The sequence below is a fragment of the Daphnia magna genome, unplaced genomic scaffold (assembly GCF_020631705.1).
Source record: "Daphnia magna isolate NIES unplaced genomic scaffold, ASM2063170v1.1 Dm_contigs372, whole genome shotgun sequence".
Lineage (NCBI taxonomy): Eukaryota > Metazoa > Arthropoda > Branchiopoda > Diplostraca > Daphniidae > Daphnia > Daphnia magna.
The window spans coordinates 28,921-52,798 of NW_025533275.1; the positions used below are offsets into that span (position 1 = coordinate 28,921).

Here is a 23,878-nt window from a genome sequence, read left to right on the forward strand (position 1 = left end):
ATTACCAGCAGTGACTTTACCGATGAATGTGAATTTCTATTTCATAGAAAAATAGTGGCTCAACGAACACGATGGTTACCAGTCCAATATCCTTAATTATAGAAATTAATCGTCCTTGTGTAGGTTTCAATGTTGGAAAATCATTCCTTGAGTGTATTCAATTCAGTTTCGTATTAAAACGTCAACGGCCATACCACGCAGAAAAAACCTGGTCTCGTCAGCTCCCAGAAGTTAAGCTGCGTCGGATGCAGACGTCTTTTTGTGTTCTCCCGTTTTTCCATCATTTTGTGAGTTTTTGTTATTTTTTATTACTTTTTGTTGTTATATTCGTGTTTTTGAGTGTTTATTTTGTATAGTTTAGCTGTTTTTGTAGTGTTTTGTTGCCAATTGTTTTATTTGTCGTGTTTGTTTACGTGTGTGGGGTCCTTCCCCTCCCCTTTTTTTTGGCAGTTTGTTTACATTGTCTAGGGGACAATGGCTGCCAAGTGGCTCAATAGTGTAGATATTGATTTTGGGGTTCAATTCCCGAAATTGAGTATGCGTACGGTTCATGGTTTTGTGCGTAGTTTGAAGGTTGATGCTCAGGATCTCTTAGGCCTAGTTGCTGTGCTAGATACGAGAAACCAGGTCGCTAGAATTACGTTTACGTCAGAGGCATATACCTCAAATTTTTTGTCCCAACACAGTGGTATCGTCAGGACTGAATTGGAGGGGAAAGAAGTTAGTGTAGTCATCAGGGATAGCAATATTCAAGAGAAATTTGTTCGAATTGCAGGGATTCCACAGAACCTAGACTTGGGAATAGTTCAGACACGTCTTAAGGAATTTGGAAATGTAATTGAAGCTCGGTGGGAGCGCTATCGGGTGGCAGAGGATGAAGTTTTATACCCTGTCCTAGCCACTTGGATGATTGTACGAATGACGGTGACGAAAAACATTCCCTCATACATTACCATTGGCAGTTATCGTGCCATGGTTAAAGTATGACGGACAAAAGCCCACTTGCAGACTTTGCGACGAAGAGACACACTTTAGCTACGACTGCCCAACTTTAAAACGAAACCAGGAACCCACCATTGTCCAAAAACCTGTTGCCAAAAAGACTAAAAAGACAGAGACTATTAAACAGACACCCGTAGTAATTCCCGTGGTAGCAAATTCCATGGTTTCCCAGGTACCTCTGGAGAGTGAATCACAAGATTCACTCTCAGGAAGTACTAATAATTTGGAAACTGAAACCATGGAATGTGACACTGCTACCACTCCCGCATCTGTACCTCCGAAAGACAACCCTTTGAAACCAATTACAGAAATCCAAAATAGCAGCACCTCACACAGAGACAGAAGACCAGGAAACAGTGACAATTATCATGGAATCAATGGAACCCGACACGGGGGAAATTGATACCACTGATCCAGACAAAACTAAGGACCCCCTGAAAATTCCCACGGTACCACGAAGCAAACGATTTAAACCTACCCTGACGCCCCAAAATTCGAAACCCACTTCAGGCATTCCCGTACTCAAAAAACCTAACACATGACTTCACAATTAAAAATCGCTTCTATCAACATTGGAGGTATTCGATCAGTCGAGCGACGTCAAATTCTTTTAAATTTCTGCAGGGACGGTAATTTAGATATCGTAGGACTTCAAGAGGTAGCCTTTCACTCTTGCCCAATTATTGAAAGCTGTTACCACTTGCTAGCAAATGTCGGTCCCAACAAAAAAGGAACAGCCATTCTAATTAGACATGGTCTGGAGTATTCTCGACTGCTTCTTGAACCTGACGGAAGGCTTATCTCCATTGACGTAAAATGTTTTACGTTTATTAATATCTATGCCCCGTCAGGTAAGCAGGTAAAGAATGAGAGAAACAATTTTCTTCGTCAAACCGTTCCTGCCTACTCAGTTACCACTCGACTGCCCTTCGTGTTGATGGGCGATTTTAATTGTGTTGACAACATCCAAGATAGGGCAAATATCCAATCCCTCCCTGTCCCAAGTAGTGTTGTTAGCTATGCTTTGAAGGAGATGGTTACTGGTCTTGATCTGGTAGACATCTGGAAAAAGCTAAATCATAGTGATCCGGGCCACACTTTCCATTACCACGACGGTTCTTCTAGGCTTGATAGGATTTATGCTAGTCGATCGTTTGCGGATAAATTTTTAAATATTTGTTTGCAGCCTTTATCGATTAGTGACCATCAGTCGGTACAATCCACACTTACTTGCAATCTTGATCTCCCAAATCGTAGCAGACCACCTGCCGGATTGTGGAAACTAAATACTTCAATATTGTCAGAAGAAGGTTTTCAGAAATACGTAACCAATTTCATTCAGGAATCTGCTAATCATCCTCTTAGGGAAAGTAATGTAGCAAATTGGTGGGAGAGTGTCCTGAAACCGGGTATCAAGCGTATTTCGGTGGATTATTCCAGGCAAAGAGCAAGGCTGATAAGAGAAACTAAGTTTTTCTATCAATCTTGCATACAGGAAATGGCCGAAGCAGATACCTTTGATTGGGTTGCCTTTCAACAGTTGAGAAAATTCTCAAAGTCTTGGGAGGAGAGCACACTCAAAGGGTATGGGATTCGTTCCCGCTGCTTCGAAGGGCCAGATGTAGAGGAAGCAAGTATTTTTCACATAAATCGTGCCAGGAATAATTATCGAAAATGTTGCATTGATAAGATCATTGCCCCCAATGGCACTTGCTTATCGACCAAAGAGGAAATTTCAGCAGAAATTGTTGCTCATTTTAAAAAATTTTTAAGACTCAACCTTCTCCTGACATACTGGCAGGGTCTGAGTTCCTTGAAGGAGTAAGAGATTGCTTTAAGCCAACCCCAAACCTAACAGCACCAATTTCCCTTCTTGAGATTAGAGCTGCTCTAATAGCAATGAAGTCAAACAAGTCCCCTGGCACCGATGGCATTCCTTACGAGTTTTACGTAGAATTTTGGGACGTGATCGCACCCCACTTCTTGGATATGTTTAATCATATCCTGGAAAGGGAATCTCTGACGTCTTCGCAGGGCCAAGCGGCGATCAGGCTAATTCCTAAGTCTTCGGGACTTTGTGGAATTTCTAATTTTCGGCCAATTTCTCTTTTGAATTGTGACTACAAAGTCATGGCATCTGTCTTAGCGAGACGATTGAGGCAGACACTATCTTCTACCATAGGGCCTCATCAAAAAGGTGGGGTACCTGGTAGATTGATTTTTGATAATTTAAGTCTTTATAGAGATGTCATTCAATTTGTTGATGACCGGGGATGTCATGACTCTTCCAACTCTTTGATTCGGGGTATGGGCGCTGCCATTGTTGGAGTTGACTTTGAAAAGGCCTACGACCTGGTTAACAGGGAAGTCCTCTGGAGGATTCTGGATGTCATGGGTTACCCCACCACTTTCGTCCGTTGGTTACAGACTATGTATTCTGTAACAGGAATGTCAATCCTCAACGGATCGGAGGTGGCTGGGGTGATTAATGATATTCAGTCGATTCGCCAGGGATGCCCCCTATCTGTCCATCTCTTCGTTCTATACATTGAGCCATTACTTGTGCGTTTATCTCGAGCTCTCAAGGGTATATCATTGTTTAATGAAAAACTCACTGTCAGAGCCTTTGTTGATGACGTCACCATTTTCGTTTCATGTGACGAAGATTTTACCAGGGCAGGACAAGTCCTTGACTTGTTCTGTCAGTGGACAAAGGCAAGGATGAATAAGGAGAAAACAAAAGCCCTGGGACTCGGGACTTGGAGCTCTAGATCAATTTGGCCTCTTGAGTGGCTTGTGTCAGCACCAACATTGTCCCTGTTAGGAATTAAATTCTCTCACTCCATAGTCGAGACAGCTGGTAGGGTTTGGAATGATGCATTCGGCTCTCTAAATGGTATTCTGCGAGAGAATGCCTGTCGACGTTTTAATATTTACCAAGAAGGTGATTTTCCTCAAGTCGAAGGCTCTCTCGGGAACTGTGTATATTGCACAGGTATTACCTTGTAATGCAAATATGGCTGACCAGGTTTCAAAGGCTGTCATGAAATTCCTATGGATGGGAAAAGTAGAAAGGCCGAAAAAAACTGTAATTTACCGTACTGTCAAACAAGGGGGACTGGGAATGGTCAACACACACCTGTTTTACCGTTCCCTTTTCCTGTGCCCCATGTATAAAGTCCTGATAGCAGGCCCCAACAGCCCAGAAAGCTCTCTACTTCGGTATTGGATGTCCTTCCCTCTCCGAACCTTATTGCCACTCTACAAGGACAACACCGTACCCGTAGCAGTCATGAAGAGGCCCTATTACCTTCAGGAACCCCTGCATCAAATCAAGCAACTCTTTGCATCTTCAATCCTGGTGCAGGGGAATCCAATGGTTCATCGGAAAACTTACAACCATTGGGTCCTGGAGGTAACGACCATGGGAAAGCTGGAGATCCTGAGGCCTAATCTGGATTGGCCACGAATCTGGAAGGCGACTGCAGCCCTTCCTAGTAACATCAGAGAGACCATGTTCCTGTTCAACCAGCGACTTCTCCCTACCAGGACCAGATGCCATCGGTTGGATCCCAACAAGGACGCAAAATGCCCAATCTGCCATCAAGACCCCGAAACCGATGAGCATCTGATGTTCCAGTGTCCTGAACGCCTCACCGTTTGGAGCTGGTTGGAAGGAATCATGCGTCAAGAAGGGCTGCAAGACATCAAAACGAAGATCTTATTCGTGGTCATTTTGGGCCAATAGGGAATCTCCGGCAAGCGTTTACTCTTCTGGCTGCCTACATCTTCATCAACTGGAAGGCAAGGAACCATCAACGTACCCCAAATCAAGAAGAAGTAGAGAGCTTATGGAAAACACTTTACCCCCATAAGTTAAATCCACCATTCTCTTTTATCTTTTCCCATATTTTACTTTCATTTTGTTCATTTAGTTTGTTTGTGTTTTATTTCAATACCTAAATATGTAAAATCCTTTGTTTATTTTTGTTTATTGTTTAATATCCTACCACCAATGTCATCTGCTATTGTTTACTTTTGTTTATTTTTGTTATTAGCACAACCTATGATCCCTTGCATTTGTTTGTTTTTGTTTCTGTTTTAGCATTAAGATCCCCCCATTGCCAAATTTTCTTTTCTCTGCCCTAATAACGTCTGCATCCGAGGGGCGAAATTATTTGTTTGTTTTTGTTTGCTTTTGTTTGTTTTGTTTTTTTGAAAATTGAAAATTAAAAGAAAATAAAAGAGAATTTTAAAAAAAAAAAAAAAGAAGGGTGACCGCTTGGGAATACGGGATGCTGTTGGCATCAAACGTTTTATAACCAGCAAGAGTTTCGAAAATGAATCAAAGTTTTAGTTAAAACCATCTCGTGGTGAATTTTGATACTTTATTAAACGCCATCTAGGGTTGAATTTTGATAATTCATCTCGTACACACTGATAGCTATTTTTTAAACACCAACAAGGGAAGTGTAGAGTGTTTTATTACCAGCAGTGACTTTACCGATGAATGTGAATTTCTATTTCATAGAAAAATAGTGGCTCAACGAACACGATGGTTACCAGTCCAATATCCTTAATTATAGAAATTAATCGTCCTTGTGTAGGTTTCAATGTTGGAAAATCATTCCTTGAGTGTATTCAATTCAGTTTCGTATTAAATTCTTGAATTTCTATTTCATAGAAAAATAGTGGCTACGCCATGGTTACCAGTTTTTATGAAATTAATCGTCCTTGTGTGGTTTCAATGTTGGAAAATCTTCCTTGAGTGTATTCAATTCAGTTTCGTATTAAAACGTCAACGGCCATACCACGCAGAAAAAACCTGGTCTCGTCAGCTCCCAGAAGTTAAGCTGCGTCGGGTCCCGTTAGTACCTAGAAGGGTGACCGCTTGGGAATACGGGATGCTGTTGGCATCAAACGTTTTATAACCAGCAAGAGTTTCGAAAATGAATCAAAGTTTTAGTTAAAACCATCTCGTGGTGAATTTTGATACTTTATTAAACGCCATCTAGGGTTGAATTTTGATAATTCATCTCGTACACACTGATAGCTATTTTTTAAACACCAACAAGGGAAGTGTAGAGTGTTTTATTACCAGCAGTGACTTTACCGATGAATGTGAATTTCTATTTCATAGAAAAATAGTGGCTCAACGAACACGATGGTTACCAGTCCAATATCCTTAATTATAGAAATTAATCGTCCTTGTGTAGGTTTCAATGTTGGAAAATCATTCTCTTGAGCGTATTCAATTCAGTTTCGTATTAAATTCTTGAATTTCTATTTCATAGAAAAATAGTGGCTCAACGAACACGATGGTTACCAGTCCAATATCCTTAATTATAGAAATTAATCGTCCTTGTGTAGGTTTCAATGTTGGAAAATCATTCCTTGAGTGTATTCAATTCAGTTTCGTATTAAAACGTCAACGGCCATACCACGCAGAAAAAACCTGGTCTCGTCAGCTCCCAGAAGTTAAGCTGCGTCGGGTCCCGTTAGTACCTAGAAGGGTGACCGCTTGGGAATACGGGATGCTGTTGGCATCAAACGTTTTATAACCAGCAAGAGTTTCGAAAATGAATCAAAGTTTTAGTTAAAACCATCTCGTGGTGAATTTTGATACTTTATTAAACGCCATCTAGGGTTGAATTTTGATAATTCATCTCGTACACACTGATAGCTATTTTTTAAACACCAACAAGGGAAGTGTAGAGTGTTTTATTACCAGCAGTGACTTTACCGATGAATGTGAATTTCTATTTCATAGAAAAATAGTGGCTCAACGAACACGATGGTTACCAGTCCAATATCCTTAATTATAGAAATTAATCGTCCTTGTGTAGGTTTCAATGTTGGAAAATCATTCCTTGAGTGTATTCAATTCAGTTTCGTATTAAATTCTTGAATTTCTATTTCATAGAAAAATAGTGGCTCAACGAACACGATGGTTACCAGTCCAATATCCTTAATTATAGAAATTAATCGTCCTTGTGTAGGTTTCAATGTTGGAAAATCATTCCTTGAGTGTATTCAATTCAGTTTCGTATTAAAACGTCAACGGCCATACCACGCAGAAAAAACCTGGTCTCGTCAGCTCCCAGAAGTTAAGCTGCGTCGGGTCCCGTTAGTACCTAGAAGGGTGACCGCTTGGGAATACGGGATGCTGTTGGCATCAAACGTTTTATAACCAGCAAGAGTTTCGAAAATGAATCAAAGTTTTAGTTAAAACCATCTCGTGGTGAATTTTGATACTTTATTAAACGCCATCTAGGGTTGAATTTTGATAATTCATCTCGTACACACTGATAGCTATTTTTTAAACACCAACAAGGGAAGTGTAGAGTGTTTTATTACCAGCAGTGACTTTACCGATGAATGTGAATTTCTATTTCATAGAAAAATAGTGGCTCAACGAACACGATGGTTACCAGTCCAATATCCTTAATTATAGAAATTAATCGTCCTTGTGTAGGTTTCAATGTTGGAAAATCATTCCTTGAGCGTATTCAATTCAGTTTCGTATTAAAATCTCACCACGCAGGGACCAGTCAGGCTTACAGAATTGTTGGTTACAAATTTATTAAAATTTTGAATATTTCGTCTTGGGTTTTATTTGATGTTCATATTCCTTGAGGTTTAATGTTATCATTATTCTTGAATTTCTATTTCATAGAAAAATAGTGGCTCAACGAACACGATGGTTACCAGTCCAATATCCTTAATTATAGAAATTAATCGTCCTTGTGTAGGTTTCAATGTTGGAAAATCATTCCTTGAGTGTATTCAATTCAGTTTCGTATTAAAACGTCAACGGCCATACCACGCAGAAAAAACCTGGTCTCGTCAGCTCCCAGAAGTTAAGCTGCGTCGGGTCCCGTTAGTACCTAGAAGGGTGACCGCTTGGGAATACGGGATGCTGTTGGCATCAAACGTTTTATAACCAGCAAGAGTTTCGAAAATGAATCAAAGTTTTAGTTAAAACCATCTCGTGGTGAATTTTGATACTTTATTAAACGCCATCTAGGGTTGAATTTTGATAATTCATCTCGTACACACTGATAGCTATTTTTTAAACACCAACAAGGGAAGTGTAGAGTGTTTTATTACCAGCAGTGACTTTACCGATGAATGTGAATTTCTATTTCATAGAAAAATAGTGGCTCAACGAACACGATGGTTACCAGTCCAATATCCTTAATTATAGAAATTAATCGTCCTTGTGTAGGTTTCAATGTTGGAAAATCATTCCTTGAGCGTATTCAATTCATTTCGTATTAAATTCTTGAATTTCTATTTCATAGAAAAATAGTGGCTCAACGAACACGATGGTTACCAGTCCAATATCCTTAATTATAGAAATTAATCGTCCTTGTGTAGGTTTCAATGTTGGAAAATCATTCCTTGAGTGTATTCAATTCAGTTTCGTATTAAAACGTCAACGGCCATACCACGCAGAAAAAACCTGGTCTCGTCAGCTCCCAGAAGTTAAGCTGCGTCGGGTCCCGTTAGTACCTAGAAGGGTGACCGCTTGGGAATACGGGATGCTGTTGGCATCAAACGTTTTATAACCAGCAAGAGTTTCGAAAATGAATCAAAGTTTTAGTTAAAACCATCTCGTGGTGAATTTTGATACTTTATTAAACGCCATCTAGGGTTGAATTTTGATAATTCATCTCGTACACACTGATAGCTATTTTTTAAACACCAACAAGGGAAGTGTAGAGTGTTTTATTACCAGCAGTGACTTTACCGATGAATGTGAATTTCTATTTCATAGAAAAATAGTGGCTCAACGAACACGATGGTTACCAGTCCAATATCCTTAATTATAGAAATTAATCGTCCTTGTGTAGGTTTCAATGTTGGAAAATCATTCTTTGAGCGTATTCAATTCAGTTTCGTATTAAAATTTTTGAATTTCTATTTCATAGAAAAAAAGTGGCTCAACGAACACGATGGTTACCAGTCCAATATCCTTAATTATAGAAATTAATCGTCCTTGTGTAGGTTTCAATGTTGGAAAATCATTCCTTGAGTGTATTCAATTCAGTTTCGTATTAAAACGTCAACGGCCATACCACGCAGAAAAAACCTGGTCTCGTCAGCTCCCAGAAGTTAAGCTGCGTCGGGTCCCGTTAGTACCTAGAAGGGTGACCGCTTGGGAATACGGGATGCTGTTGGCATCAAACGTTTTATAACCAGCAAGAGTTTCGAAAATGAATCAAAGTTTTAGTTAAAACCATCTCGTGGTGAATTTTGATACTTTATTAAACGCCATCTAGGGTTGAATTTTGATAATTCATCTCGTACACACTGATAGCTATTTTTTAAACACCAACAAGGGAAGTGTAGAGTGTTTTATTACCAGCAGTGACTTTACCGATGAATGTGAATTTCTATTTCATAGAAAAATAGTGGCTCAACGAACACGATGGTTACCAGTCCAATATCCTTAATTATAGAAATTAATCGTCCTTGTGTAGGTTTCATGTTGGAAAATTATTTTTTGAGGTATTAATTAGTTTTTATTAAATTTTTTAATTTTTTTTTTAAAAAAAAAATGTATGGTTCCAGTCCAATATCCTTAATTATAGAAATTAATCGTCCTTGTGTAGGTTTCAATGTTGGAAAATCATTCCTTGAGCGTATTCAATTCAGTTTCGTATTAAATTCTTGAATTTCTATTTCATAGAAAAATAGTGGCTCAACGAACACGATGGTTACCAGTCCAATATCCTTAATTATAGAAATTAATCGTCCTTGTGTAGGTTTCAATGTTGGAAAATCATTCCTTGAGTGTATTCAATTCAGTTTCGTATTAAAACGTCAACGGCCATACCACGCAGAAAAAACCTGGTCTCGTCAGCTCCCAGAAGTTAAGCTGCGTCGGGTCCCGTTAGTACCTAGAAGGGTGACCGCTTGGGAATACGGGATGCTGTTGGCATCAAACGTTTTATAACCAGCAAGAGTTTCGAAAATGAATCAAAGTTTTAGTTAAAACCATCTCGTGGTGAATTTTGATACTTTATTAAACGCCATCTAGGGTTGAATTTTGATAATTCATCTCGTACACACTGATAGCTATTTTTTAAACACCAACAAGGGAAGTGTAGAGTGTTTTATTACCAGCAGTGACTTTACCGATGAATGTGAATTTCTATTTCATAGAAAAATAGTGGCTCAACGAACACGATGGTTACCAGTCCAATATCCTTAATTATAGAAATTAATCGTCCTTGTGTAGGTTTCAATGTTGGAAAATCATTCTTTGAGCGTATTCAATTCAGTTTCGTATTAAATTCTTGAATTTCTATTTCATAGAAAAATAGTGGCTCAACGAACACGATGGTTACCAGTCAATATCCTTAATTATAGAAATTAATCGTCCTTGTGTAGGTTTCAATGTTGGAAAATCATTCCTTGAGTGTATTCAATTCAGTTTCGTATTAAAACGTCAACGGCCATACCACGCAGAAAAAACCTGGTCTCGTCAGCTCCCAGAAGTTAAGCTGCGTCGGGTCCCGTTAGTACCTAGAAGGGTGACCGCTTGGGAATACGGGATGCTGTTGGCATCAAACGTTTTATAACCAGCAAGAGTTTCGAAAATGAATCAAAGTTTTAGTTAAAACCATCTCGTGGTGAATTTTGATACTTTATTAAACGCCATCTAGGGTTGAATTTTGATAATTCATCTCGTACACACTGATAGCTATTTTTTAAACACCAACAAGGGAAGTGTAGAGTGTTTTATTACCAGCAGTGACTTTACCGATGAATGTGAATTTCTATTTCATAGAAAAATAGTGGCTCAACGAACACGATGGTTACCAGTCCAATATCCTTAATTATAGAAATTAATCGTCCTTGTGTAGGTTTCAATGTTGGAAAATCATTCCTTGAGCGTATTCAATTCAGTTTCGTATTAAATTCTTGAATTTCTATTTCATAGAAAAATAGTGGCTCAACGAACACGATGGTTACCAGTCAATATCCTTAATTATAGAAATTAATCGTCCTTGTGTAGGTTTCAATGTTGGAAAATCATTCCTTGAGTGTATTCAATTTAGTTTCGTATTAAATTCTATTTAAAATAGTGGTACCAGTGAATTAATCGTCCTTGTTAGGTTTCAATGTTGGAAAATCATTCCTTGAGTGTATTCAATTCAGTTTCGTATTAAAACGTCAACGGCCATACCACGCAGAAAAAACCTGGTCTCGTCAGCTCCCAGAAGTTAAGCTGCGTCGGGTCCCGTTAGTACCTAGAAGGGTGACCGCTTGGGAATACGGGATGCTGTTGGCATCAAACGTTTTATAACCAGCAAGAGTTTCGAAAATGAATCAAAGTTTTAGTTAAAACCATCTCGTGGTGAATTTTGATACTTTATTAAACGCCATCTAGGGTTGAATTTTGATAATTCATCTCGTACACACTGATAGCTATTTTTTAAACACCAACAAGGGAAGTGTAGAGTGTTTTATTACCAGCAGTGACTTTACCGATGAATGTGAATTTCTATTTCATAGAAAAATAGTGGCTCAACGAACACGATGGTTACCAGTCCAATATCCTTAATTATAGAAATTAATCGTCCTTGTGTAGGTTTCAATGTTGGAAAATCATTCTTTGAGCGTATTCAATTCAGTTTCGTATTAAATTCTTGAATTTCTATTTCATAGAAAAATAGTGGCTCAACGAACACGATGGTTACCAGTCAATATCCTTAATTATAGAAATTAATCGTCCTTGTGTAGGTTTCAATGTTGGAAAATCATTCCTTGAGTGTATTCAATTCAGTTTCGTATTAAAACGTCAACGGCCATACCACGCAGAAAAAACCTGGTCTCGTCAGCTCCCAGAAGTTAAGCTGCGTCGGGTCCCGTTAGTACCTAGAAGGGTGACCGCTTGGGAATACGGGATGCTGTTGGCATCAAACGTTTTATAACCAGCAAGAGTTTCGAAAATGAATCAAAGTTTTAGTTAAAACCATCTCGTGGTGAATTTTGATACTTTATTAAACGCCATCTAGGGTTGAATTTTGATAATTCATCTCGTACACACTGATAGCTATTTTTTAAACACCAACAAGGGAAGTGTAGAGTGTTTTATTACCAGCAGTGACTTTACCGATGAATGTGAATTTCTATTTCATAGAAAAATAGTGGCTCAACGAACACGATGGTTACCAGTCCAATATCCTTAATTATAGAAATTAATCGTCCTTGTGTAGGTTTCAATGTTGGAAAATCATTCCTTGAGCGTATTCAATTCAGTTTCGTATTAAATTCTTGAATTTTTATTTTATAGAAAAATAGTGGCTCAACGAACACGATGGTTACCAGTCAAAATTCTTAAATTTAAAAAAAAATGTCCTTGTGTAGGTTTCAATGTTGGAAAATCATTCCTTGAGTGTATTCAATTCAGTTTCGTATTAAAACGTCAACGGCCATACCACGCAGAAAAAACCTGGTCTCGTCAGCTCCCAGAAGTTAAGCTGCGTCGGGTCCCGTTAGTACCTAGAAGGGTGACCGCTTGGGAATACGGGATGCTGTTGGCATCAAACGTTTTATAACCAGCAAGAGTTTCGAAAATGAATCAAAGTTTTAGTTAAAACCATCTCGTGGTGAATTTTGATACTTTATTAAACGCCATCTAGGGTTGAATTTTGATAATTCATCTCGTACACACTGATAGCTATTTTTTAAACACCAACAAGGGAAGTGTAGAGTGTTTTATTACCAGCAGTGACTTTACCGATGAATGTGAATTTCTATTTCATAGAAAAATAGTGGCTCAACGAACACGATGGTTACCAGTCCAATATCCTTAATTATAGAAATTAATCGTCCTTGTGTAGGTTTCAATGTTGGAAAATCATTCCTTGAGTGTATTCAATTCAGTTTCGTATTAAATTCTTGAATTTCTATTTCATAGAAAAATAGTGGCTCAACGAACACGATGGTTACCAGTCAATATCCTTAATTATAAAAATTAATCGTCCTTGTGTAGGTTTCAATGTTGGAAAATCATTCCTTGAGTGTATTCAATTCAGTTTCGTATTAAAACGTCAACGGCCATACCACGCAGAAAAAACCTGGTCTCGTCAGCTCCCAGAAGTTAAGCTGCGTCGGGTCCCGTTAGTACCTAGAAGGGTGACCGCTTGGGAATACGGGATGCTGTTGGCATCAAACGTTTTATAACCAGCAAGAGTTTCGAAAATGAATCAAAGTTTTAGTTAAAACCATCTCGTGGTGAATTTTGATACTTTATTAAACGCCATCTAGGGTTGAATTTTGATAATTCATCTCGTACACACTGATAGCTATTTTTTAAACACCAACAAGGGAAGTGTAGAGTGTTTTATTACCAGCAGTGACTTTACCGATGAATGTGAATTTCTATTTCATAGAAAAATAGTGGCTCAACGAACACGATGGTTACCAGTCCAATATCCTTAATTATAGAAATTAATCGTCCTTGTGTAGGTTTCAATGTTGGAAAATCATTCCTTGAGCGTATTCAATTCAGTTTCGTATTAAATTCTTGAATTTCTATTTCATAGAAAAATAGTGGCTCAACGAACACGATGGTTACCAGTCCAATATCCTTAATTATAGAAATTAATCGTCCTTGTGTAGGTTTCAATGTTGGAAAATCATTCCTTGAGTGTATTCAATTCAGTTTCGTATTAAAACGTCAACGGCCATACCACGCAGAAAAAACCTGGTCTCGTCAGCTCCCAGAAGTTAAGCTGCGTCGGGTCCCGTTAGTACCTAGAAGGGTGACCGCTTGGGAATACGGGATGCTGTTGGCATCAAACGTTTATAACCAGCAAGAGTTTCGAAAATGAATCAAAGTTTTAGTTAAAACCATCTCGTGGTGAATTTTGATACTTTATTAAACGCCATCTAGGGTTGAATTTTGATAATTCATCTCGTACACACTGATAGCTATTTTTTAAACACCAACAAGGGAAGTGTAGAGTGTTTTATTACCAGCAGTGACTTTACCGATGAATGTGAATTTCTATTTCATAGAAAAATAGTGGCTCAACGAACACGATGGTTACCAGTCCAATATCCTTAATTATAGAAATTAATCGTCCTTGTGTAGGTTTCAATGTTGGAAAATCATTCCTTGAGCGTATTCAATTCAGTTTCGTATTAAATTCTTGAATTTCTATTTCATAGAAAAATAGTGGCTCAACGAACACGATGGTTACCAGTCCAATATCCTTAATTATAGAAATTAATCGTCCTTGTGTAGGTTTCAATGTTGGAAAATCATTCCTTGAGTGTATTCAATTCAGTTTCGTATTAAAACGTCAACGGCCATACCACGCAGAAAAAACCTGGTCTCGTCAGCTCCCAGAAGTTAAGCTGCGTCGGGTCCCGTTAGTACCTAGAAGGGTGACCGCTTGGGAATACGGGATGCTGTTGGCATCAAACGTTTTATAACCAGCAAGAGTTTCGAAAATGAATCAAAGTTTTAGTTAAAACCATCTCGTGGTGAATTTTGATACTTTATTAAACGCCATCTAGGGTTGAATTTTGATAATTCATCTCGTACACACTGATAGCTATTTTTTAAACACCAACAAGGGAAGTGTAGAGTGTTTTATTACCAGCAGTGACTTTACCGATGAATGTGAATTTCTATTTCATAGAAAAATAGTGGCTCAACGAACACGATGGTTACCAGTCAATATCCTTAATTATAGAAATTAATCGTCCTTGTGTAGGTTTCAATGTTGGAAAATCATTCTTTGAGCGTATTCAATTCAGTTTCGTATTAAATTCTTGAATTTCTATTTCATAGAAAAATAGTGGCTCAACGAACACGATGGTTACCAGTCCAATATCCTTAATTATAGAAATTAATCGTCCTTGTGTAGGTTTCAATGTTGGAAAATCATTCCTTGAGTGTATTCAATTCAGTTTCGTATTAAAACGTCAACGGCCATACCACGCAGAAAAAACCTGGTCTCGTCAGCTCCCAGAAGTTAAGCTGCGTCGGGTCCCGTTAGTACCTAGAAGGGTGACCGCTTGGGAATACGGGATGCTGTTGGCATCAAACGTTTTATAACCAGCAAGAGTTTCGAAAATGAATCAAAGTTTTAGTTAAAACCATCTCGTGGTGAATTTTGATACTTTATTAAACGCCATCTAGGGTTGAATTTTGATAATTCATCTCGTACACACTGATAGCTATTTTTTAAACACCAACAAGGGAAGTGTAGAGTGTTTTATTACCAGCAGTGACTTTACCGATGAATGTGAATTTCTATTTCATAGAAAAATAGTGGCTCAACGAACACGATGGTTACCAGTCCAATATCCTTAATTATAGAAATTAATCGTCCTTGTGTAGGTTTCAATGTTGGAAAATCATTCCTTGAGCGTATTCAATTCAGTTTCGTATTAAATTCTTGAATTTCTATTTCATAGAAAAATAGTGGCTCAACGAACACGATGGTTACCAGTCCAATATCCTTAATTATAGAAATTAATCGTCCTTGTGTAGGTTTCAATGTTGGAAAATCATTCCTTGAGTGTATTCAATTCAGTTTCGTATTAAAACGTCAACGGCCATACCACGCAGAAAAAACCTGGTCTCGTCAGCTCCCAGAAGTTAAGCTGCGTCGGGTCCCGTTAGTACCTAGAAGGGTGACCGCTTGGGAATACGGGATGCTGTTGGCATCAAACGTTTTATAACCAGCAAGAGTTTCGAAAATGAATCAAAGTTTTAGTTAAAACCATCTCGTGGTGAATTTTGATACTTTATTAAACGCCATCTAGGGTTGAATTTTGATAATTCATCTCGTACACACTGATAGCTATTTTTTAAACACCAACAAGGGAAGTGTAGAGTGTTTTATTACCAGCAGTGACTTTACCGATGAATGTGAATTTCTATTTCATAGAAAAATAGTGGCTCAACGAACACGATGGTTACCAGTCCAATATCCTTAATTATAGAAATTAATCGTCCTTGTGTAGGTTTCAATGTTGGAAAATCATTCCTTAAGCGTATTCAATTCAGTTTCGTATTAAATTCTTGAATTTCTATTTCATAGAAAAATAGTGGCTCAACGAACACGATGGTTACCAGTCAATATCCTTAATTATAGAAATTAATCGTCCTTGTGTAGGTTTCAATGTTGGAAAATCATTCCTTGAGTGTATTCAATTCAGTTTCGTATTAAAACGTCAACGGCCATACCACGCAGAAAAAACCTGGTCTCGTCAGCTCCCAGAAGTTAAGCTGCGTCGGGTCCCGTTAGTACCTAGAAGGGTGACCGCTTGGGAATACGGGATGCTGTTGGCATCAAACGTTTTATAACCAGCAAGAGTTTCGAAAATGAATCAAAGTTTTAGTTAAAACCATCTCGTGGTGAATTTTGATACTTTATTAAACGCCATCTAGGGTTGAATTTTGATAATTCATCTCGTACACACTGATAGCTATTTTTTAAACACCAACAAGGGAAGTGTAGAGTGTTTTATTACCAGCAGTGACTTTACCGATGAATGTGAATTTCTATTTCATAGAAAAATAGTGGCTCAACGAACACGATGGTTACCAGTCCAATATCCTTAATTATAGAAATTAATCGTCCTTGTGTAGGTTTCAATGTTGGAAAATCATTCCTTGAGCGTATTCAATTCAGTTTCGTATTAAATTCTTGAATTTCTATTTCATAGAAAAATAGTGGCTCAACGAACACGATGGTTACCAGTCCAATATCCTTAATTATAGAAATTAATCGTCCTTGTGTAGGTTTCAATGTTGGAAAATCATTCCTTGAGTGTATTCAATTCAGTTTCGTATTAAAACGTCAACGGCCATACCACGCAGAAAAAACCTGGTCTCGTCAGCTCCCAGAAGTTAAGCTGCGTCGGGTCCCGTTAGTACCTAGAAGGGTGACCGCTTGGGAATACGGGATGCTGTTGGCATCAAACGTTTTATAACCAGCAAGAGTTTCGAAAATGAATCAAAGTTTTAGTTAAAACCATCTCGTGGTGAATTTTGATACTTTATTAAACGCCATCTAGGGTTGAATTTTGATAATTCATCTCGTACACACTGATAGCTATTTTTTAAACACCAACAAGGGAAGTGTAGAGTGTTTTATTACCAGCAGTGACTTTACCGATGAATGTGAATTTCTATTTCATAGAAAAATAGTGGCTCAACGAACACGATGGTTACCAGTCCAATATCCTTAATTATAGAAATTAATCGTCCTTGTGTAGGTTTCAATGTTGGAAAATCATTCCTTGAGCGTATTCAATTCAGTTTCGTATTAAATTCTTGAATTTCTATTTCATAGAAAAATAGTGGCTCAACGAACACGATGGTTACCAGTCCAATATCCTTAATTATAGAAATTAATCGTCCTTGTGTAGGTTTCAATGTTGGAAAATCATTCCTTGAGTGTATTCAATTCAGTTTCGTATTAAAACGTCAACGGCCATACCACGCAGAAAAAACCTGGTCTCGTCAGCTCCCAGAAGTTAAGCTGCGTCGGGTCCCGTTAGTACCTAGAAGGGTGACCGCTTGGGAATACGGGATGCTGTTGGCATCAAACGTTTTATAACCAGCAAGAGTTTCGAAAATGAATCAAAGTTTTAGTTAAAACCATCTCGTGGTGAATTTTGATACTTTATTAAACGCCATCTAGGGTTGAATTTTGATAATTCATCTCGTACACACTGATAGCTATTTTTTAAACACCAACAAGGGAAGTGTAGAGTGTTTTATTACCAGCAGTGACTTTACCGATGAATGTGAATTTCTATTTCATAGAAAAATAGTGGCTCAACGAACACGATGGTTACCAGTCCAATATCCTTAATTATAGAAATTAATCGTCCTTGTGTAGGTTTCAATGTTGGAAAATCATTCCTTGAGCGTATTCAATTCAGTTTCGTATTAAATTCTTGAATTTCTATTTCATAGAAAAATAGTGGCTCAACGAACACGATGGTTACCAGTCCAATATCCTTAATTATAGAAATTAATCGTCCTTGTGTAGGTTTCAATGTTGGAAAATCATTCCTTGAGTGTATTCAATTCAGTTTCGTATTAAAACGTCAACGGCCATACCACGCAGAAAAAACCTGGTCTCGTCAGCTCCCAGAAGTTAAGCTGCGTCGGGTCCCGTTAGTACCTAGAAGGGTGACCGCTTGGGAATACGGGATGCTGTTGGCATCAAACGTTTTATAACCAGCAAGAGTTTCGAAAATGAATCAAAGTTTTAGTTAAAACCATCTCGTGGTGAATTTTGATACTTTATTAAACGCCATCTAGGGTTGAATTTTGATAATTCATCTCGTACACACTGATAGCTATTTTTTAAACACCAACAAGGGAAGTGTAGAGTGTTTTATTACCAGCAGTGACTTTACCGATGAATGTGAATTTCTATTTCATAGAAAAATAGTGGCTCAACGAACACGATGGTTACCAGTCCAATATCCTTAATTATAGAAATTAATCGTCCTTGTGTAGGTTTCAATGTTGGAAAATCATTCCTTGAGCGTATTCAATTCAGTTTCGTATTAAATTCTTGAATTTCTATTTCATAGAAAAATAGTGGCTCAACGAACACGATGGTTACCAGTCCATATCCTTAATTATAGAAATTAATCGTCCTTGTGTAGGTTTCAATGTTGGAAAATCATTCCTTGAGTGTATTCAATTCAGTTTCGTATTAAAACGTCAACGGCCATACCACGCAGAAAAAACCTGGTCTCGTCAGCTCCCAGAAGTTAAGCTGCGTCGGGTCCCGTTAGTACCTAGAAGGGTGACCGCTTGGGAATACGGGATGCTGTTGGCATCAAACGTTTTATAACCAGCAAGAGTTTCGAAAATGAATCAAAGTTTTAGTTAAAACCATCTCGTGGTGAATTTTGATACTTTATTAAACGCCATCTAGGGTTGAATTTTGATAATTCATCTCGTACACACTGATAGCTATTTTTTAAACACCAACAAGGGAAGTGTAGAGTGTTTTATTACCAGCAGTGACTTTACCGATGAATGTGAATTTCTATTTCATAGAAAAATAGTGGCTCAACGAACACGATGGTTACCAGTCCAATATCCTTAATTATAGAAATTAATCGTCCTTGTGTAGGTTTCAATGTTGGAAAATCATTCCTTGAGCGTATTCAATTCAGTTTCGTATTAAATTCTTGAATTTCTATTTCATAGAAAAATAGTGGCTCAACGAACACGATGGTTACCAGTCCAATATCCTTAATTATAGAAATTAATCGTCCTTGTGTAGGTTTCAATGTTGGAAAATCATTCCTTGAGTGTATTCAATTCAGTTTCGTATTAAAACGTCAACGGCCATACCACGCAGAAAAAACCTGGTCTCGTCAGCTCCCAGAAGTTAAGCTGCGTCGGGTCCCGTTAGTACCTAGAAGGGTGACCGCTTGGGAATACGGGATGCTGTTGGCATCAAACGTTTATAACCAGCAAGAGTTTCGAAAATGAATCAAAGTTTTAGTTAAAACCATCTCGTGGTGAATTTTGATACTTTATTAAACGCCATCTAGGGTTGAATTTTGATAATTCATCTCGTACACACTGATAGCTATTTTTTAAACACCAACAAGGGAAGTGTAGAGTGTTTTATTACCAGCAGTGACTTTACCGATGAATGTGAATTTCTATTTCATAGAAAAATAGTGGCTCAACGAACACGATGGTTACCAGTCCAATATCCTTAATTATAGAAATTAATCGTCCTTGTGTAGGTTTCAATGTTGGAAAATCATTCCTTGAGCGTATTCAATTCAGTTTCGTATTAAATTCTTGAATTTCTATTTCATAGAAAAATAGTGGCTCAACGAACACGATGGTTACCAGTCCAATATCCTTAATTATAGAAATTAATCGTCCTTGTGTAGGTTTCAATGTTGGAAAATCATTCCTTGAGTGTATTCAATTCAGTTTCGTATTAAAACGTCAACGGCCATACCACGCAGAAAAAACCTGGTCTCGTCAGCTCCCAGAAGTTAAGCTGCGTCGGGTCCCGTTAGTACCTAGAAGGGTGACCGCTTGGGAATACGGGATGCTGTTGGCATCAAACGTTTATAACCAGCAAGAGTTTCGAAAATGAATCAAAGTTTTAGTTAAAACCATCTCGTGGTGAATTTTGATACTTTATTAAACGCCATCTAGGGTTGAATTTTGATAATTCATCTCGTACACACTGATAGCTATTTTTTAAACACCAACAAGGGAAGTGTAGAGTGTTTTATTACCAGCAGTGACTTTACCGATGAATGTGAATTTCTATTTCATAGAAAAATAGTGGCTCAACGAACACGATGGTTACCAGTCCAATATCCTTAATTATAGAAATTAATCGTCCTTGTGTAGGTTTCAATGTTGGAAAATCATTCCTTGAGCGTATTCAATTCAGTTTCGTATTAAATTCTTGAATTTCTATTTCATAGAAAAATAGTGGCTCAACGAACACGATGGTTACCAGTCCAATATCCTTAATTATAGAAATTAATCGTCCTTGTGTAGGTTTCAATGTTGGAAAATCATTCCTTGAGTGTATTCAATTCAGTTTCGTATTAAAACGTCAACGGCCATACCACGCAGAAAAAACCTGGTCTCGTCAGCTCCCAGAAGTTAAGCTGCGTCGGGTCCCGTTAGTACCTAGAAGGGTGACCGCTTGGGAATACGGGATGCTGTTGGCATCAAACGTTTTATAACCAGCAAGAGTTTCGAAAATGAATCAAAGTTTTAGTTAAAACCATCTCGTGGTGAATTTTGATACTTTATTAAACGCCATCTAGGGTTGAATTTTGATAATTCATCTCGTACACACTGATAGCTATTTTTTAAACACCAACAAGGGAAGTGTAGAGTGTTTTATTACCAGCAGTGACTTTACCGATGAATGTGAATTTCTATTTCATAGAAAAATAGTGGCTCAACGAACACGATGGTTACCAGTCCAATATCCTTAATTATAGAAATTAATCGTCCTTGTGTAGGTTTCAATGTTGGAAAATCATTCCTTGAGCGTATTCAATTCAGTTTCGTATTAAATTCTTGAATTTCTATTTCATAGAAAAATAGTGGCTCAACGAACACGATGGTTACCAGTCCAATATCCTTAATTATAGAAATTAATCGTCCTTGTGTAGGTTTCAATGTTGGAAAATCATTCCTTGAGTGTATTCAATTCAGTTTCGTATTAAAACGTCAACGGCCATACCACGCAGAAAAAACCTGGTCTCGTCAGCTCCCAGAAGTTAAGCTGCGTCGGGTCCCGTTAGTACCTAGAAGGGTGACCGCTTGGGAATACGGGATGCTGTTGGCATCAAACGTTTTATAACCAGCAAGAGTTTCGAAAATGAATCAAAGTTTTAGTTAAAACCATCTCGTGGTGAATTTTGATACTTTATTAAACGCCATCTAGGGTTGAATTTTGATAATTCATCTCGTACACACTGATAGCTATTTTTTAAACACCAACAAGGGAAGTGTAGAGTGTTTTATTACCAGCAGTGACTTTACCGATGAATGTGAATTTCTATTTCATAGAAAAATAGTGGCTCAACGAACACGATGGTTACCAGTCCAATATCCTTAATTATAGAAATTAATCGTCCTTGTGTAGGTTTCAATGTTGGAAAATCATTCCTTGAGCGTATTCAATTCAGTTTCGTATTAAATTCTTGAATTTCTATTTCATAGAAAAATAGTGGCTCAACGAACACGATGGTTACCAGTCCAATATCCTTAATTATAGAAATTAATCGTCCTTGTGTAGGTTTCAATGTTGGAAAATCATTCCTTGAGTGTATTCAATTCAGTTTCGTATTAAAACGTCAACGGCCATACCACGCAGAAAAAACCTGGTCTCGTCAGCTCCCAGAAGTTAAGCTGCGTCGGGTCCCGTTAGTACCTAGAAGGGTGACCGCTTGGGAATACGGGATGCTGTTGGCATCAAACGTTTTATAACCAGCAAGAGTTTCGAAAATGAATCAAAGTTTTAGTTAAAACCATCTCGTGGTGAATTTTGATACTTTATTAAACGCCATCTAGGGTTGAATTTTGATAATTCATCTCGTACACACTGATAGCTATTTTTTAAACACCAACAAGGGAAGTGTAGAGTGTTTTATTACCAGCAGTGACTTTACCGATGAATGTGAATTTCTATTTCATAGAAAAATAGTGGCTCAACGAACACGATGGTTACCAGTCCAATATCCTTAATTATAGAAATTAATCGTCCTTGTGTAGGTTTCAATGTTGGAAAATCATTCCTTGAGCGTATTCAATTCAGTTTCGTATTAAATTCTTGAATTTCTATTTCATAGAAAAATAGTGGCTCAACGAACACGATGGTTACCAGTCCAATATCCTTATTATAGAAATTAATCGTCCTTGTGTAGGTTTCAATGTTGGAAAATCATTCGCTTGAGTGTATTCAATTCAGTTTCGTATTAAAACGTCAACGGCCATACCACGCAGAAAAAACCTGGTCTCGTCAGCTCCCAGAAGTTAAGCTGCGTCGGGTCCCGTTAGTACCTAGAAGGGTGACCGCTTGGGAATACGGGATGCTGTTGGCATCAAACGTTTTATAACCAGCAAGAGTTTCGAAAATGAATCAAAGTTTTAGTTAAAACCATCTCGTGGTGAATTTTGATACTTTATTAAACGCCATCTAGGGTTGAATTTTGATAATTCATCTCGTACACACTGATAGCTATTTTTTAAACACCAACAAGGGAAGTGTAGAGTGTTTTATTACCAGCAGTGACTTTACCGATGAATGTGAATTTCTATTTCATAGAAAAATAGTGGCTCAACGAACACGATGGTTACCAGTCCAATATCCTTAATTATAGAAATTAATCGTCCTTGTGTAGGTTTCAATGTTGGAAAATCATTCCTTGAGCGTATTCAATTCAGTTTCGTATTAAATTCTTGAATTTCTATTTCATAGAAAAATAGTGGCTCAACGAACACGATGGTTACCAGTCCAATATCCTTAATTATAGAAATTAATCGTCCTTGTGTAGGTTTCAATGTTGGAAAATCATTCCTTGAGTGTATTCAATTCAGTTTCGTATTAAAACGTCAACGGCCATACCACGCAGAAAAAACCTGGTCTCGTCAGCTCCCAGAAGTTAAGCTGCGTCGGGTCCCGTTAGTACCTAGAAGGGTGACCGCTTGGGAATACGGGATGCTGTTGGCATCAAACGTTTTATAACCAGCAAGAGTTTCGAAAATGAATCAAAGTTTTAGTTAAAACCATCTCGTGGTGAATTTTGATACTTTATTAAACGCCATCTAGGGTTGAATTTTGATAATTCATCTCGTACACACTGATAGCTATTTTTTAAACACCAACAAGGGAAGTGTAGAGTGTTTTATTACCAGCAGTGACTTTACCGATGAATGTGAATTTCTATTTCATAGAAAAATAGTGGCTCAACGAACACGATGGTTACCAGTCCAATATCCTTAATTATAGAAATTAATCGTCCTTGTGTAGGTTTCAATGTTGGAAAATCATTCCTTGAGCGTATTCAATTCAGTTTCGTATTAAATTCTTGAATTTCTATTTCATAGAAAAATAGTGGCTCAACGAACACGATGGTTACCAGTCAATATCCTTAATTATAGAAATTAATCGTCCTTGTGTAGGTTTCAATGTTGGAAAATCATTCCTTGAGTGTATTCAATTCAGTTTCGTATTAAAACGTCAACGGCCATACCACGCAGAAAAAACCTGGTCTCGTCAGCTCCCAGAAGTTAAGCTGCGTCGGGTCCCGTTAGTACCTAGAAGGGTGACCGCTTGGGAATACGGGATGCTGTTGGCATCAA

The 23,878-nt window shown here is 37.9% G+C and overlaps 29 non-coding genes across 29 annotated transcripts; all 29 read left to right on the forward strand.

The window, feature by feature from the left end:
• Nucleotides 1-5,799: 5,799 nt before the first annotated feature.
• Nucleotides 5,800-5,918, forward strand: LOC123468557. The gene has a single exon (XR_006642297.1). It is a non-coding gene; the product is annotated as a 5S ribosomal RNA (ribosomal RNA).
• Nucleotides 5,919-6,429: 511 nt separating this feature from the next.
• Nucleotides 6,430-6,548, forward strand: LOC123468558. The gene has a single exon (XR_006642298.1). It is a non-coding gene; the product is annotated as a 5S ribosomal RNA (ribosomal RNA).
• A 510-nt stretch (nt 6,549-7,058) lies between these two features.
• LOC123468559 lies at nt 7,059-7,177 on the forward strand. The gene has a single exon (XR_006642299.1). It is a non-coding gene; the product is annotated as a 5S ribosomal RNA (ribosomal RNA).
• Nucleotides 7,178-7,811: 634 nt separating this feature from the next.
• Nucleotides 7,812-7,930, forward strand: LOC123468560. Its single transcript, XR_006642300.1, has one exon. It is a non-coding gene; the product is annotated as a 5S ribosomal RNA (ribosomal RNA).
• Nucleotides 7,931-8,439: 509 nt separating this feature from the next.
• LOC123468561 lies at nt 8,440-8,558 on the forward strand. The gene has a single exon (XR_006642301.1). It is a non-coding gene; the product is annotated as a 5S ribosomal RNA (ribosomal RNA).
• Nucleotides 8,559-9,069: 511 nt separating this feature from the next.
• Nucleotides 9,070-9,188, forward strand: LOC123468562. The gene has a single exon (XR_006642302.1). It is a non-coding gene; the product is annotated as a 5S ribosomal RNA (ribosomal RNA).
• A 642-nt stretch (nt 9,189-9,830) lies between these two features.
• On the forward strand, nt 9,831-9,949 carry LOC123468563. Its single transcript, XR_006642303.1, has one exon. It is a non-coding gene; the product is annotated as a 5S ribosomal RNA (ribosomal RNA).
• A 509-nt stretch (nt 9,950-10,458) lies between these two features.
• On the forward strand, nt 10,459-10,577 carry LOC123468564. Its single transcript, XR_006642304.1, has one exon. It is a non-coding gene; the product is annotated as a 5S ribosomal RNA (ribosomal RNA).
• Nucleotides 10,578-11,186: 609 nt separating this feature from the next.
• On the forward strand, nt 11,187-11,305 carry LOC123468566. Its single transcript, XR_006642306.1, has one exon. It is a non-coding gene; the product is annotated as a 5S ribosomal RNA (ribosomal RNA).
• A 509-nt stretch (nt 11,306-11,814) lies between these two features.
• LOC123468567 lies at nt 11,815-11,933 on the forward strand. Its single transcript, XR_006642307.1, has one exon. It is a non-coding gene; the product is annotated as a 5S ribosomal RNA (ribosomal RNA).
• A 508-nt stretch (nt 11,934-12,441) lies between these two features.
• LOC123468568 lies at nt 12,442-12,560 on the forward strand. The gene has a single exon (XR_006642308.1). It is a non-coding gene; the product is annotated as a 5S ribosomal RNA (ribosomal RNA).
• A 509-nt stretch (nt 12,561-13,069) lies between these two features.
• Nucleotides 13,070-13,188, forward strand: LOC123468569. Its single transcript, XR_006642309.1, has one exon. It is a non-coding gene; the product is annotated as a 5S ribosomal RNA (ribosomal RNA).
• A 510-nt stretch (nt 13,189-13,698) lies between these two features.
• On the forward strand, nt 13,699-13,817 carry LOC123468570. Its single transcript, XR_006642310.1, has one exon. It is a non-coding gene; the product is annotated as a 5S ribosomal RNA (ribosomal RNA).
• A 509-nt stretch (nt 13,818-14,326) lies between these two features.
• On the forward strand, nt 14,327-14,445 carry LOC123468571. The gene has a single exon (XR_006642311.1). It is a non-coding gene; the product is annotated as a 5S ribosomal RNA (ribosomal RNA).
• A 509-nt stretch (nt 14,446-14,954) lies between these two features.
• On the forward strand, nt 14,955-15,073 carry LOC123468572. The gene has a single exon (XR_006642312.1). It is a non-coding gene; the product is annotated as a 5S ribosomal RNA (ribosomal RNA).
• Nucleotides 15,074-15,583: 510 nt separating this feature from the next.
• Nucleotides 15,584-15,702, forward strand: LOC123468573. Its single transcript, XR_006642313.1, has one exon. It is a non-coding gene; the product is annotated as a 5S ribosomal RNA (ribosomal RNA).
• Nucleotides 15,703-16,211: 509 nt separating this feature from the next.
• Nucleotides 16,212-16,330, forward strand: LOC123468574. Its single transcript, XR_006642314.1, has one exon. It is a non-coding gene; the product is annotated as a 5S ribosomal RNA (ribosomal RNA).
• Nucleotides 16,331-16,840: 510 nt separating this feature from the next.
• LOC123468575 lies at nt 16,841-16,959 on the forward strand. The gene has a single exon (XR_006642315.1). It is a non-coding gene; the product is annotated as a 5S ribosomal RNA (ribosomal RNA).
• A 510-nt stretch (nt 16,960-17,469) lies between these two features.
• On the forward strand, nt 17,470-17,588 carry LOC123468577. Its single transcript, XR_006642317.1, has one exon. It is a non-coding gene; the product is annotated as a 5S ribosomal RNA (ribosomal RNA).
• A 510-nt stretch (nt 17,589-18,098) lies between these two features.
• Nucleotides 18,099-18,217, forward strand: LOC123468578. Its single transcript, XR_006642318.1, has one exon. It is a non-coding gene; the product is annotated as a 5S ribosomal RNA (ribosomal RNA).
• A 509-nt stretch (nt 18,218-18,726) lies between these two features.
• On the forward strand, nt 18,727-18,845 carry LOC123468579. The gene has a single exon (XR_006642319.1). It is a non-coding gene; the product is annotated as a 5S ribosomal RNA (ribosomal RNA).
• A 510-nt stretch (nt 18,846-19,355) lies between these two features.
• On the forward strand, nt 19,356-19,474 carry LOC123468580. Its single transcript, XR_006642320.1, has one exon. It is a non-coding gene; the product is annotated as a 5S ribosomal RNA (ribosomal RNA).
• Nucleotides 19,475-19,983: 509 nt separating this feature from the next.
• On the forward strand, nt 19,984-20,102 carry LOC123468581. The gene has a single exon (XR_006642321.1). It is a non-coding gene; the product is annotated as a 5S ribosomal RNA (ribosomal RNA).
• Nucleotides 20,103-20,611: 509 nt separating this feature from the next.
• LOC123468582 lies at nt 20,612-20,730 on the forward strand. Its single transcript, XR_006642322.1, has one exon. It is a non-coding gene; the product is annotated as a 5S ribosomal RNA (ribosomal RNA).
• Nucleotides 20,731-21,240: 510 nt separating this feature from the next.
• LOC123468583 lies at nt 21,241-21,359 on the forward strand. Its single transcript, XR_006642323.1, has one exon. It is a non-coding gene; the product is annotated as a 5S ribosomal RNA (ribosomal RNA).
• Nucleotides 21,360-21,869: 510 nt separating this feature from the next.
• Nucleotides 21,870-21,988, forward strand: LOC123468584. The gene has a single exon (XR_006642324.1). It is a non-coding gene; the product is annotated as a 5S ribosomal RNA (ribosomal RNA).
• Nucleotides 21,989-22,498: 510 nt separating this feature from the next.
• Nucleotides 22,499-22,617, forward strand: LOC123468585. The gene has a single exon (XR_006642325.1). It is a non-coding gene; the product is annotated as a 5S ribosomal RNA (ribosomal RNA).
• A 510-nt stretch (nt 22,618-23,127) lies between these two features.
• LOC123468586 lies at nt 23,128-23,246 on the forward strand. Its single transcript, XR_006642326.1, has one exon. It is a non-coding gene; the product is annotated as a 5S ribosomal RNA (ribosomal RNA).
• Nucleotides 23,247-23,755: 509 nt separating this feature from the next.
• LOC123468588 lies at nt 23,756-23,874 on the forward strand. The gene has a single exon (XR_006642328.1). It is a non-coding gene; the product is annotated as a 5S ribosomal RNA (ribosomal RNA).
• Nucleotides 23,875-23,878: the final 4 nt, after the last annotated feature.